This window comes from Notothenia coriiceps, unplaced genomic scaffold (assembly GCF_000735185.1).
Source record: "Notothenia coriiceps isolate Sejong01 unplaced genomic scaffold, NC01 NC01_scaffold00017067, whole genome shotgun sequence".
NCBI lineage: Eukaryota > Metazoa > Chordata > Actinopteri > Perciformes > Nototheniidae > Notothenia > Notothenia coriiceps.
Window position 1 is genome coordinate 734,934 of NW_011349768.1, and position 5,146 is coordinate 740,079.

Sequence of the window (5,146 nt, forward strand, 5' to 3'; positions counted from 1 at the left end):
GATGGCTGCACTACAGCAATAACTGCTCGATCGGTCAACTTTGCTATGTGCATTGTTGTAGTAGTAGTAGTAGTAGTAGTAGTAGTAGTAGGAGGAGGAGGAGGAGGAGGAGGAGGAAACCTAGAAATGGTTCATGTTGGCAACAAAGTCTGTGTGATCTTGTACACACCTAAATCATTTTATGCTTGAAGTGCAAGAGTTGTAACATAGTGTCTGGAGTGCTGGAAAAATGAATGAGCTCAGTGTAGTGAAATTAAATAGATTTCCCACAAGAAGTAGTGCCGGTTTTGCCACACACACATATGCAAGCTGTGTAAGTAGAACACATGCATGCGTGTTATATAGTATTTATAGAGTAGGGAACAGAGGTTGTTCCCAGGGATTCGTTTGTACTTAAAATTGAATCAAATATTAAGTAAGTGTCAAAAACGTTAGAAATTACTCAATTTGGCGTAACTTGGTCTGGCCCAGTTTATAATGCACTTTGTTTCTAGTAATGTTCCTGTTGTAGCTAAGGAGGAGAGTCCTTCGTGCCATGTCCTCCTTACCCACAATGCAGCAGGTAGGCCTATAGTGTGTAACGCAGTTCCGTGTCATGGGGGTGACAGAAGAATCCCCCCCCTCACTTCTACTTCACTCTGTCTGGGTAAGTGGTGCTGTACGGCTGAGTAGACTGTCAAGTGAATGAATGAGCCGACTATCACAGCGTGACTCGTCCGCCCAGCATTTGTCTGATGCGGCGGTGAGGTCCCACACTAGTGGAGACGAGATGGGATCTATCTTCCAGCAGAAGGGAACAGGGGGGGGGGTTCTGCTGCTGGTATCAAACCAATCGCTCATGTCTCTCTTTAACGCCCCAGTCATTTACAGTGTCTGTCTTCCTTCTACTTTCAATCTGTTCCCCTCTCCCTCTCTCTCTGTGTCTCTGAAGTATTGGCATGATGGATCACTGCATCCACAAGGGAAAAGGGAAAAAATATAGTCAGAGGAGAAGATCAACAGAGAAGATGACAGAATGAGGGAGGGGGATGGGGAAGATATGACATTTACAGTAGGGTCTGCCTGGTGTATTTCTATGGCATTGCTTGACTATTAACTAATAACAGCCCATAACGTTTCTTCACCCTTGCCAGTGTAATTTTATACAGTCATGCAATTAGCTCTCTTCTGTCAAACAACTGTCTCTATTCGCATCAGCTTTGGTATTCTGAAGCAGCATGACCGACAGTGACTGAGCTGGTGTGAGATCTGCTAGTGTGCAGCCAGCTGACTGAACCCGGGCCCGCTGTTGGTCTGTTGGGGGGGGGGGTGCTCTAGTCCTTTACTATTCTCTTCGCATTCACCTTGCAGTCCCAATTATTCAAGGCAGCGTGCACGAGCGCTCCCTGTCAGCCATCCCCAGCTGTGAAAAGTGGGTCATGGAATTTAAAGGCACACGGCGCCTTGTTGCACTACGCTCGCACCGCTTTGGCTTCTCTGGTCCTCCCGACATGCAGTAGCCTGAGTGTGTGCAATTCGCTTTTCCTGCAGTAAAATCCACACGGCTGTTTGGGAATGTGTGTCAGCGAATCATAAGACATTCATTAGCACGTTCTCTGCGGCAATAAACGCTGTGGCGCGTTCACCAAGTGTGTCTCTCTCTGTCTGTCTGGCTCCTGTGTAAACTGGCCTATATTCTTCCACGTGATTTCCCTTGAAATTAAATTACATGAGATTTTAATTTGCAGTGAGGTTGACTTGTTCCTTCACAAACCGGTGATCATGCAACTCAAAGTTTCATTGTGATTATTCTTACAGTGGCCCTGTTAAATCTGAAATTCATGACCACTTTCTACCTAGCAACAATGTACAGTAGGCCAGTCCATATGGGGCTAGACATGCTGCAGAGAAAGGCTACTCATGCGCATATTGAGCAATAATGTCATACACTGATGAGTTCTTTACAGGATCAGACAGGGCTGTCCTACTAAACCACGGCCACATCGGGTGGCACTGAGAAGGAACACATAGGCAGCCATGATGCTCTAATATGCCCCTTGTGCAGAAACAGATGCAGAGGACCACACACACACGAGCACATCAGCTGGTCAAATTAGCTAGCTTAGCATAAAGACTGAAATGTGAAGGAATTAAATAGTGTCCTTCTTTACAGCTGCAAAGAAGGTTATATTTACAGTCTGGTTTGTTTGTTTGTTTGTTTAGGATAAGGGAAAACTACTGGGCTCATTTTTAAGAAACCTAATGAAAGGTGGAGTAGCTAGCAAGATCTGTTTCCCACATTTAAAAAATGTCACAAAATGGGATCAATAAAGAACTTCTTGTGAAATGTTGGATTGAATCAGAATCATGGGGTGGATGCATACATTGCTTTTCCTTTTCTTTTACATTGATACCACTACTTTTCCTTGGCAAAGATCTGTGCCCTTCTAGTTAGAGATTTTTGGATTTGTATGGATTATTGTTGTTTATTTAAGCAAGTATTTAGTCAGTTTTTGCATTTATTGGCAGTACAAAAAGATCCACTGGAAATGGGGAGAGAGATGGGTCAACGTCCAGCAAAGGGTTTTGGGTTGTATTTCTAAATATGGCTGCTACGGTAAATACTAAAGGCCTACATGGGATGCCCGCTCTTCTGCCTGTTTCTTGTTTTTAGGCTAGGCTAAGCTAACCCATTATAACTTGGGCTCACATTTCAGGACAAACATGGGAGTGATGTTGCCCTTTTCATCTAACTCAAAGAAAACTATTGTTCTAAATAAAGTACAAACCACACTTCCTTTCCCTTTAAAAACTAAATGAATCCACACAGAGAAGGCATCTGTTTAAACAGTACAGAGTCCTTCTGCATTTTTATTATCAGCAAAAACAAACCACACACCACATTACATTTTAAAAACAAGAACGCTTATTGTGGATGTACAGAAAAAACAAACTGCAGCTGAAAAACTGAATATTTTCGTCTTAATAATTATAATAAGAATAAAAGGTATAAAAAGGAAAGTGTTTTATTTTGTGAAATTAAAAACCTTTGGGCCAACAAAATGTTCCCCTCTACATGCGACTTTAAAAATACATGCAAACGTAAAGCTTTCTAGTATGGAACACTTTCGAAATACTCTCCACATGAGATCCTATAAATTATAAAATATCAGCCTATTGCCCCTGAACTGTTTCTTAACAGGGAAAAGCCTATGGAGTACCTCGACATGAGTCCAAATGCATCGCAGTTGCTTATAATGGCTTCCTCTAACCTTAGCCTTCAATTCACTCATCCAGAAACAAGTGATCATTTTCAAACAAAACAACCGTTGCTATGCGAGTGCGTTGGACACCAATGCAGTCCAAATTGATAGAAAGAAAAGCAAAGAGGAGGCCACTAAAGACGGAACGCACCCCATCAATAAAGACACACACTTCTCCCAGACACATTTCTCTGGCGTCAAACGACAGTGAAAATGTGTTTTACACAACCAAAACCTGGGAAGAACATCTAAAAACAGCACCATTTTAAAATGTCCTGGATTCTCTCCAACGCGACTGTCACGTTGTTTCAACACAAGAAGTTCTACAAAGTCAGACATGGTATCTAAGTCAATAAAAGTATTTTTTGCTTGATTATAAGTTCATAATATCTATTCTCTTCATCAGTGTTTTCTCTCTGTTGTTAGCATGCAAGACGGGTGCTTTGCAAGTGTTATGTTAAAACCAAACATTGCCCTGCTTTGTCTTTGGCAGCTGAGGGTTTACAGCATAATACGGCAGATTCAGGTCTGCGCCACTCTGCTCGGAAACACGATCGACTGCTCAGAAGTGAAATCGGGCCCTACCCCAAAACAGAGTCATGATTGTACCAGAGCGTACAGGTTAGTGAGTGTGTTGGTGTACATTGACAACAATAAATAACTAAATCCAGCACTTAAACCTTGGATTATACAATAAAAACCTATTCTCTGCAACCTGGAAAAACATCAACAACAACAAAAAAAGAATCTACGCCCTCTCGCAGATGTTTACAAACTCAACAAACAATCTCCAGGGAAACGCTGCCATGCTGTATAACATTTAAGATGTAATACTCCCAGTTTTGGCACACCTTCCCTTACAGGACCTGACGAGTGTCAAAGTTTCAAGTTGTTTTCAGGTTATGACTCAACCATAATTGCCTTTTAGGTTGTCAGTAGTTAAGGTTCTGTGTAGAGAAAAAGAGTGATTGGATCCTGAATTTCCTTAAAGGCAAATCACTATTAGTTAGCAGAGTTAAGTGAACCAGAGTGTAATAAAAAACAATGTATTAGCATTGTGCTTAAACCTAAATGACCAACTGATATGAATTCTGATGAAGAAGAGCAACGGACAACACCGTTATAAGTGAAAGGCTACCATCATACAGGTTTTGTAGTCTCACACAAAGAACTGCAACACCCATCATGCCTTTCTGTTGGGAAATGTACACTAGAACAGTGGGTAAAAAGCTGATGATTTTCACAATATTTTAGCCTTGCTTGCTAAAACTTCCCCACACTTTCCAGAGTTTACACATCACAAAAGGACAGAACTGATGTATTAACGCCTTGTGCTGAAAATAAAACTACATTTCAAATCACATGAACAATAAATGGCAACATACAGTATAAGTTAGAGTAAAACACCTTAGTAAAAAAAATGACAAATCTCGAAGCACTGTGTTTACATAGTGCTACAGCTAATTGCACACCTACTGCAGTACAAACATTTTGTTACCACGCCACCTTTTGTTGGTGCTTTTAGTCTGTATGGCTGTTGGGATTACAGCATTAGTTTGTAACATGGCTCTGAAATGTGGAATTGGGTTGTGTTCATGTTAAAGCACAGTTGCAGTTGTGGCATGTTCCAAGGCTTGACATTTTATTGTGGCTGTATATTAAACACGTCGGCTCTGTTTTGCTTATGTACCTTTTCAACAGTTAAATATAATAATACACCTTGTCATTCTACGTGATGGTGAAATGAAGTGCTATATGCATGGAGTTTATGGTGCATGTTTGCAAATGGCAGAATAGTTACAAATGCCGTTATGTTTAAGTATTTCTGTGTGATGACAGTCCATGTTGAGTGGGTTAAGTAGGTGGAGCTGAGATGACGCAGTTTATGGTGGATTTCACAGCCA